Source organism: Monodon monoceros, unplaced genomic scaffold (genome assembly GCF_005190385.1).
Source record: "Monodon monoceros isolate NGI ecotype Baffin Bay Population unplaced genomic scaffold, NGI_Narwhal_1 Super_Scaffold_22, whole genome shotgun sequence".
NCBI classification, from domain to species: Eukaryota; Metazoa; Chordata; class Mammalia; order Artiodactyla; family Monodontidae; genus Monodon; species Monodon monoceros.
In genome coordinates, this window is record NW_021703779.1 from 108,746,348 (window position 1) to 108,756,121 (window position 9,774).

Consider the following 9,774-nt stretch of genomic DNA (forward strand, 5'->3'; position numbering starts at 1 on the left):
TTCAGAATGAGAAGCATATTCAAAAGTCAGGAGAGAAGTTATGGTTTAAAAGGAATCCTCCCACCTGTAAAGCTGAGATGTCCCCTCTAATCCTTTCCCTACAGCCCGCAATCAATTCCTCTGTTGATATGTTCAACAACTCCAGATTTGCCTCTATTGGGTTGACATGACGAGACCCTAGATAGATGCAAATGACGGACGGAAACCTCTCAGTCCCAGGCTGTGGCTGGGCATCATAAGGAGTTTTTGTTCTGAAAAGATTGTTGAGTAGCTGCAAGATAGAAGAATTCCTTGGGATAGGTTATACCAGTGTGCTCCTTCCCGGGAGACGAGCAGATCTACTGTCTGGCACATACTGGGGGGTGACGGAGGTGGGGTGCCCAGGCCAAAGCACAGGCATGCTGGTGGGAGAATGTAGTTGGGAGCAACTTCCCAGATTATGACTTTCATCTGGCCAGCCACCTTCCTTGGCTGGGGCTCTTGGAAAGCCGCTTGGTCCCCACCCCTCACCCACCCCTGCTTTCATTCAAATGGAGAGCTTTACATTTCTCCTCCAGGCCTTTACTGGGACACGACCTGGCATCCTCAGAGCCCCTACAAAATTTCAGAGGAGCGCTGGGTTTCACTTTTTGGAGGGGCCAGACAGCAGCTCAGGGGCCTGCCTGGAGGGAGATGCCAGCCAGATATAGAAGGTGCCACGGGCCCTGAGTGAGTGCCCTGCGTGTCCACCCTGGGCTCAGCGGCTGCGGGGAGGTGCTGTCTCCACTGCACGCACTGCCAGGGGAGCCGGCCTAATACTGTATTTGGGAAACAGATTCAGTGCCTCTGGGTTGGCGGGAGATTTGGAGGGTGGGTGTAGGGGGAGGGACCCAATCCTGTGGTTCATTTGCAAAAAATAAGGAAGAATTGGCTCAGGCAGAGTTCAGTAAATGAGGGCAAGCCCTCTGGAGGCTCTAATCCCACTGGTCCCTAGCCCCGATCTTGGGGCCTAGGCTCAGCCTGGAAAAGTCCCTTGGAGAAGAGCCGAGAGCAGGCGCCTGCTCTGGGGCACCTATCAGACGCAGCACAGCATCCAGAGTTTTTGGGCCACTGTCCAGTGGAACTAGAGTTAACCCCTCAACCCCCGACATCTGCTGGCCCAGCACCCATCTGGTGTGGTGGGCAGCCTCGCTGTGCCCCTCAGCCCTGCGGGGATTCCAAATGACACTCCAGAGGTGCCTCCCCTCAAGGCTGCAGGAAACACGAGTGTGCTGGGCTACAGGGACACAAGTAGCCACTGAGCTGGGCGGTACCTCCTCAGATGGAGAAGAGGCTCAGGAGAGAGAAGGGGGCTCCAGTCACGTTGTATGGGGTGCTCGTGTTCTATACGGCGAATGGCGCCTCCTGGAGTTGTGCGGGAGAGGGCAGTAAGGACAAACCCAGGAGAGCTGGGGAAGGGCGCTTGAATGGATGGAGAGAAGACGAAGGGCTCATTTTGGAACACCAAGTGGGGGCACTGGGCCTGACTGCAGGTCCTCGGGACTGGGGATGCGGTGGGATAATGGGGAGGGGCTGTGAGGGAGACTTGGCTCCCGACTTCACCCACTTCACATCCTGCCAAGGGGCGGTTCCAGGCTGAGCTTTGTACCGGGAGGTAAAGGACTCTGCCCTTTCAGGATTGCCCCATCCCACAGGGAGGCAAGGACAAGCCTGAGGCGGGCGCTAGACAGAGGCCCGTGAGGCAGCACACCTCACTTCCCCTACCGTGCCCCCATGACGGGAGGGGGGGGGAGGGTGGTGGTTGTTGTTGTTGTTGAATCCAGAAAAATACAACATTTAATGTCTATAAAGGTGCAGTATGAGTCATTTCACGGAATGTCTAGGCCCCTTCGCTGGCAGCAAACAAACTTTCCAGCCCTCTTTTGAGGAAGCCATCCAACTGGGCTGCCGCTGCTGGTGTGTGTGTGACAGTGTGTGAGTGTGTGTGTGGGTCTGTGTGTGGGATGGGTCTCTGGAGGGCCTAGCCTGCCTATGTGTGACTCCGTGTGTGTCCCTCAGATGTGAGCGAGGGTGTAACCGTGGCCAGTGTGTGCATACACACACACACATACACACACACACACACACACACACACACACACGGGCTCGACTCTTGGATGTGAGTGTCAAGTCCCCTCGTGCATGCGTGTGTGTTTGTGGAGGGCGTGTGCATGTGTGTGTCTGCAAGGCAGTGTGGTATGTGAGCCTGTGCGTCTGAGGGTGTCTACGTGTACATTTTTTCCTCATCGCTGCCAAATTATCTTCCCATCTCTCCCCTCACGAAGTGAAGGGCTGGCTGAGGGAAGCTAGCAGTCTAAGTGGGGGGGGGGACAGCCGCGGAGGGGAGAGGGGTTGGAGGAAAACCAAAGCAATTCCACTCGTCAGAGGAAAGTGTCAGCCAAGGATGAAACTGAAACCGAGGCAGCAGCTCGAAGGCACCAGCACCCTGGGATTGTCCCCAGGCTTGGGTTCCTCCCACTCCCCGCCCCCCAAGCCGGCTGTGGAGATTAGTCAGCCTGCAACCTCGACTTGGGGTTGAGGCAGTGAGGCCATGGTTAGCACGTGACCCCATTAGTGCCCATTATCACATTAACACAAATTAGTATATCAGATCCTCTCCCAGTCACCTAGTGGGGCGCGGGGCCAGGCTGCAGGGAGAGGCCACAGCTCAGGCCCTGCTCCGGGAGGAGAAGCCAGCATGTGGGCATCAAGGGAGGGGGCAGGCTGAGGACTGCGGCAGGTCAGGTTGGGGACAGAAAAAGGGGACGGGGGACATCAAACTTTGACAATACGATCCTTTTCCTAGGTCGTGCTCTGGGAGGAGACACTTTGGGGAAGGGGTTGGTAGAAAGGAGGGGGTTTCCAGGAATAGCTGGGCACCGCCCTGTAGGAAGGAGGCCCGGGCTCTGAGGTCTGGGCGGGAGACAGACGGTATTTCTCCTGGCACACAGTGAAACCTGGGAACGTTTAGGATCCTTTGGTTTTTTTTCCCCCCTTTCCTCTCCTTTATGGAAAATCCTTAGATAACTTTCTCAGATGGCTTTGGACATCCTGAAAGCAGAGGAGCTGGACTGATTGACGGAGGAGAAGAGGCACCCAGAACCCTAGTACAGGGCATAGCTTTTATATCTTGGCACCGATAAGGGAGACACACTCTATCCATATAGTTATATGTAAAGTTGTATCATGGAAAGAGCCAGCCACTGGAGCTTCTGGAAAGGGTGAGGCTGGAGCCCCCAACAACTTTTTTCTTTCAGCTTAAAGGTGTCTGGCCACAGGTTATTTTTGTGCCCTGATACACTCAATATGTTAACTAACCAGCCACCACATAACCATGAACCAACATGGGAAGGTCAGCTGCATCATGACTACTAGAGCTCAGGGCCTGCACGGAGGTAGGGCACAAAGCTCTATCAACCGAGGCCAAGGTTGCAAGTTTGAGCCCCAGATGGGCCTCTTCGCTTTTTGTTTTTTACATAGTTGCTGAAGACCGGGTTGACAAGCATGGAATCCCTAACCATCGCCCTACACCTAGCCCAAAGCTGAGCCCCTACCCCTCATCTAGCACGAGCCCTGGTCCCAGACTGCACCCCAACGCCGGCCACAGCCTGTCCCTTTGCAAGAGATGCATCCTTGGTCTCAAGGGAGCCAGGCTGGAGAGTGGCTGCTCAGGGAAACCCACCCCTAACGCTGGAGAAGCGATTCAAACTTTCCATTCTGCTGCCCGCGGGTCAAGAGCGCCATCCCCGGAGAGGAAACGCTGCCCATAAACCGCGATCCCTTAGCTGGAGGCGAGCTTCCCCGAGCTCTGTGGGACCCGATAGGTGCCCCGAGGGACCCTGAAGAAGCGCGCACCAGGCGGCCCCACGCCTGGACGCTAGCGTAGCAGGTCGGCTCTCCGAACTCTGCCGCCGCTCGGGTGGGAGCGCCGGGCCCGAAGGACAGTGGGGGTTGTGGCGGCCCCTTGCGCCTTCCCCTCGCCATCCGTTTGCATGGGCCGCCCACCCTGCACCCCCGGGATTCCCCGCGGGGGCAGAGCTCCCCACCCAGACCCCCAGCAGCGCGCCCACGGCGCCTCAGCAGCGCCACCTACAGGCGGAACGCGCGCCACGTCTCGGGCCGAGGCGGGAACTGGCTGCGGCGGAGGAGGAGAGGGGGAGAGGTCGGCGCCGCTGCCCCGAGCGGTCCCCGCTCGCCAGCGGCCTCCTCGCGCCGCCCCGGCCCCGAGCGACCAGGCCAGCCCCGAACCCCGTCCCGTAGCCCCGCCCAGCGCTCCGACCTTCCACTCCAGCGGCTGCACTCCGAGCGGCCTCTTGCCCCAGGCGCCTCTTCTCGGGAAGCAGTGAAGTCACACTGAGCCCGATCCGCTGACTCATGAGAATCCTCCCCCCTCCCCGGCACACCCCTTGAAACTTCCCCTCAATCCCTTCTTTCCTGCCCACCCCCCTTCCTCGCTCCCCGTCGGGCGAGAAGGGGCGGGTTCGGACTCCCGGAGAAGGACTCGGTGGGGCAGCTGGGAGAGGAGCGGCGGGAGGGCGGGAGTCCTTGTGGAGACCACCAAACTCGGTCTCTGCCCCCCACGCCGCTCTGTTCTGGGGAACAACAGGTGGTGCCCGGGAGGGCAGTGTACGTTTGCAACTTTAGGCAAAACTCCCATCAAGGTATCCTTCTGCAATTATCCATCTCACGCAGTGAGCCTTGCTGCTTCAGGACTGGCTGGGGAGTTCACTTGGAAGCTGAGGTCTCTTTGGAACCTCCTGTTCTAGTGAACAGGCCAGCACAAGGGCTGGCGCCACCAAGGGGACAAAGGCGGAGTGCTCTGAGCTTTGAGCTGCCCTCCACCCCCTGCATTAAGTCAAGCTGACCAATTGCTGAGAGGTCGATGTGGCCTTTCTCCTAGAACTTGGTATTGGCCCAGGCCAGGTTGAGGTGGGGGTGACTTTGAGGTCAAGGATTCCCTATTTTCACCACCAGTCTCTGCCCTTCACACTGTGCCACTAGTTTGAGGACTCCCACTGTAGTGGGAGACCAGAATCTCACTCAGGCTGCTTGGGATATTAGTCTCAATAAAGGTGGCCGAGGACCTCAGGCCTGGGCCAAGGAAGGCTTCACGCTGGCGGGGCTCTGCAGGCCTGCTCTGAAACACCTAAAGCTCCCCTTTCCCTCTGGACGGACAGAGATCCTTAAGCATCCTTTTCCACCTAGCAAATCACAGTGCTGGATTTTCTTTCTTTCCCTGCATGCAGTTTCCTTTTGTCTCTATGGTAAGAATCGGGTGGTGAAGCTTGCCAGCTTCCTGGCTCACTTGTCTCTGCACTTTGGGGCAGGGCTCTGCCAGGACCATGGCTAACGTGGAAATGGCCACGGACTTAAGAGCAAAGGGGGTGTACAAGCTAGTTTCAGGACTTGGGGCTTATGTGGTATGAGGGGGGTTTTCTGAGCTAATTGTCTCAGCGTCAGGTTGAAAGCTGCCTGGGTTAAGGTGGCTGTTCACCGGCCAGCTCTGCAGGGTGTGTTTGTTGGGGACTGGGAGCCACTGAATGGTTGTGTAGGAATATATGTGCTAGGATCATGGCTGAGCATTGTCTCACCATAAAGCCTTCCTGGGGAAATTCTGGGCTTTCATGGAGCGTAGTTTTAAGTCTGTTAAACTCTCCATGGAGAGCAAATCCGGCAAGGAGCGATTTCTAGGGGCCTAGGTCTAAATGTTACTTGCTGAGTCAAAGAAGAATCATAAGCCTCAAACTAAAACAAACAAATACACAAAAAATCTGTTGAGCCAAAGGGACAGCAGAGGCAATGTGGGGAGACATTTGCCAAAGGCTTTAGGTCCCATTAGCATCTGCTATAGACTTAGAGATGAAAGGCAACTGAGTCCATGGAGAGATGAAGAAGCACCTGAGAGACTTTTCTATACACAGGATGTTAGAGCTGAGGGTGGAGGGATGATCTAGTCTGTTCTCTTCATTTTACAGATGAGGCTGCCGAGACCTAGGAAATTAGCTGCTCTGGGTCATCCAGGAGTGAGTGGCAAAGCTGAGGCGCAGATCCCGAAGAGCGCTCCTTCCGCTGTGCTCCCCAGCTTCGGGAGGAAGAAACACGGGCAGGGAGCACTTACTGGAACCTGAAGAAGAAACACAGGGAGAAGGAAAACAAGTGGGCGAGGAAGGAGGGAAAAGGAAGGGGCTGAGGAAAAGTGAAGAGGAAGAGGGGTGATCTCTTTGGGCAAGGAGGCTGGCAGCTCCATCCTCTGTATTCAGGATATTATACATATTTATTTAAGAAAACATATTCATGTTCTGCTCCTAGAGATGAGAGAAGTTACAAGCAGGGAATGGAGGAAGAAACACATTTTGGTCAGTGGAAGAAAAGCCTGGACTAGATGGAAGCAGAACAGTAAAGCCATCTGAGGAGTAACGAAGTTCCGATGTGAACTCACACATCATACTCCCAGCACTTCTGTTGCACTGATGGTTCCTGTTGACCCGTCTGTGTCCGCCACTAGGTTCTAAAGCCATTGAGGGCAGGGACTGTATGTTACTCATCTTCTTATCTCTGGGGCCTATTGGCCCACGGCATGCAGCAAGTTACACAGTTATGTTTGCTAGCTGACCAATAAATCCATTTACGAACGTATGTGTGTATTCATAAATTCAACACCCATGTTGGGTGTTCCTCCAGAAGCATCTCCGTGTTGTGCTGCAAATGCCAAGAGAGCAGAGGCGGGAACCTGCTTGGGAAGCCAGACACCTCTGTCCAGGCACCAGATGAGACTCCTGGCCTTCTCCAACTGAGACACAGACCTTGGAGGCTCCACTGGGACCAGGTAAGGTCTTCAAGAAGGTACGAGACTAGGCAAAACTCACAGGTGGGCCTCCCGAAGGTATTTTGGCTCTTTGTCTCCAAATTTTCAATGCCCACCAGCCAAAGACCACCAGGGCACTCTTGTAGTCGAACAAGTTGAGTTCATTGCTCACTGCAGCGAGGGAGGATGCATGCACTGGGGAACCATGGGGTGTCTCAGGAAGAGGGTGCTGGGAAGGACTTATTATAGGATTCAGGCCAGGTTGGGTGATTTGCGGGAGCGTTTAAGGAAGCCGGGCATTGCTCTGGATTGGATGCTGTCAGGGAGTGTCTTACTGAATCAATCATATCCAATAGGAGGGCACACTGGAGCGAGGCTCAATATGTAATTGGTAAGGAAGCAGCAGTCACTTAGATTAGCCAGGACGGAGGGCGGTATTTGGTCATTTCTGTGGCTTGGGCAGTGTTCATATTTTTGCCTGCGTTCACACATGATTCTGGAGTAGTCTTGCTTTTGTTTCCATCCACCATGATCAGGGTGGCCTTGTACGATTCTAATGTCCCGTGAACCTGTTTACGTTCAACAGAACACCCAGGCCTAGCGGGGCGTGTTAAGCCAGTTTTTAGTGACACCAAGGCCTTGCTGACAGTCCCAGGCCAGCTTCCAGATGTCAGGGGCTGCGTTTCTCTTTCTCAAAATGTTCATTTTGAGACGATCCCTGTCTTCCAACCAGGGCTTGGCAGTCCAGAATTTAAATATTCAGACCCTCCCTATACTCTGACCCAGTTCACACCCATCTGTAGAACCAGCCAGGCAGGGGAACGTCATCACTGGCCTGAGCTGTGTGTCTCTGTGTGTGGTTCTGTGTACATTCGTCTGTGCCCGCCAGAAATTCCCTGATAAGATGGGAAAGAGGCCAGAGGCGGTCTTACTTCAGCTCTGGGCCCTGCAGGACTTTCCCTCTGCCCAGAGAGCAAGGCACTGGAATTGAGTCCCAATGGTCTCTAGGGCAGCAAGGGTGCCCAGCTTTAGGTGGAGTCAGGGAAGGACGGAAGGGATATCGCAGCAGCCAAACTTGAGAGGAGCGGGAAAGGGAAGGGGTAGTGGTGGAAGGGAGGGGAGAGTTCCTTTGTATAAATGGGTCTCTAGAGGGGCTGCTGATTTTCCTTCAAGGAAGCAGCCTGCAGTAGGTCACTGTGGATTCCCCACCCCCCCTCCCTTTCGCTTGCTTTAAGCCTCTTGTCTCCAAAACAGGCCCTGTTGATTAGAACAACAGAAAAGTCACACACGTTGACCTCATCCTCCACTAAGAGGCTTACTCTGACCCCTTTCCAATCAAACACACTTCCTTCCCTCAGGTCCATTTCTCCAGCTAAAGTACGAGGACATCCCTCGCCGTGCCTTACAGGTGGCCAGGCAAATGTTAGTACCATTGTGAAGCGGTGCCGAGGTACCACCAGATGTCAGTTGTCAAATGGCAAAGAAAAGCGAGGCTCAAGTCAAGTGGGTGAGCCCTGAAAGCTTGATACTTTGGCAGAGCCCCAACTTTGCAGGGTGTGGCTAGCCCTGTACTGTGCGGCGCTGTGGCCCAGCTAATCACAGGCCAGCTATCAAGGGCCAAACCTCAGCTGGCACTGGTCGTCTGTACAGTCAGAAATTGGTCCTTGCGATACTTGGGGGCCTAAACAGGTTAAATGCATCCTGGGTAAAGTGGCAAGTCGTGGCAGTGGGTGAAGTAATGGGGGTCTGATAACCTGGATTACAGAGAACTGAGGCTACAAGGCAGAGGCTCACTCTTACAATAAGCCCTGTTATCTAGCATCATCCAACCAAGCAACCAAGGACTTGGTCAGCACTTTGCCAGGGTTTTGGGGGATGGCGCATGTTGTCCCCATCCTGAGAAAAAAGTCTCTGCTCTGGGATAGCTTACAAACAATTTAGGGAGTGAACACTAACAATGCAGAGAACGACTTAAAGAACAATCAAGTTCAAAGGCAGTAAGTGCAATCGAAGTTCAGAGATGAAATCATGGGCGGGCACTAGTCCAACTGGTACTACATCACCATGGTGGGATTTCATCTGGGCCTTGAAAGATGAGCAGGATTTGGATACGTAGAAGGGAATAGGGACGGTTTCCAGATGTGAAGAGCACAAACAAAAGTTTAAAGGTGGCAATAAACCAGATGTATATGTGCGTATGCGCATGAAGTTGTGGCAGAGGAGGCCCGCAGGGCAGAGAGGGCTGAGGTCAAGAGCGCTATGGAAGGCTTCGGACCTGATGTGATTGGTGACAGGGAGTCAATGTACGTTGGTCACCAGGAGGTAGGGTGGGGGGATATGGACCAAGTGATGCTTTAGGAAGTGATCTAGCAGCAGTAGTTGACAAAGGACGGATGCTCTGGCTGATGTCCATTCTTGGTGTGTATCTTCCTGTGGACACAACTGAGTACATTATACTTCTGCGTTCACATGTCTGCTTTCCTCACTGACACCAGGAGCTCCTTAAGAGAAGTGGCCATGTTTTCTCCACCTTCCTCTTCTGCCATCTACCTGGCTCGTAGTAGGCACTCAGTGAACACTGAATAGAAGAATACATCCTTTCATTTTAATTAACTGAATTATTATGACATTCCATACAAGGATGACAACTGTCAAAGAATTAGACTAAATTGTACCTGATACTAAAACAAGGCAAATCACAATTCGATCTTTTTAAAAAATGATTTGTGAAACACTTTAGGATCTTACAGCTGTAAGATCTTTGTAAGCAGCAATTACTGTATAATAAGTCCCGTTTCACAGGATACTAGATGAGTTTTCTACCTACATTATGGACTTAGATATGTCATGCCTCAGATTATATTTCACTAAACCTGTATACATATAGTAAGAACCTGTTCTAGTACAGCTCTTTTTTTTTTTTTTTTTTTTTTTTTTTTTTTTTTTTTTTT

General features: G+C 53.4%; 1 protein-coding gene across 1 annotated transcript in view; it reads right to left on the bottom strand.

Moving 5' to 3' along the window:
• The window catches only part of ELF4 (E74 like ETS transcription factor 4), a 46,906-nt gene extending 42,589 nt beyond the window's left edge, over window positions 1-4,317 (bottom strand). The window contains exon 1 of the mRNA XM_029240369.1: window positions 4,298-4,317. The gene's annotated coding sequence lies outside the window, so the exon portion shown is untranslated. The remainder of the gene's footprint in view (window positions 1-4,297) is intronic.
• Window positions 4,318-9,774: the final 5,457 nt, after the last annotated feature.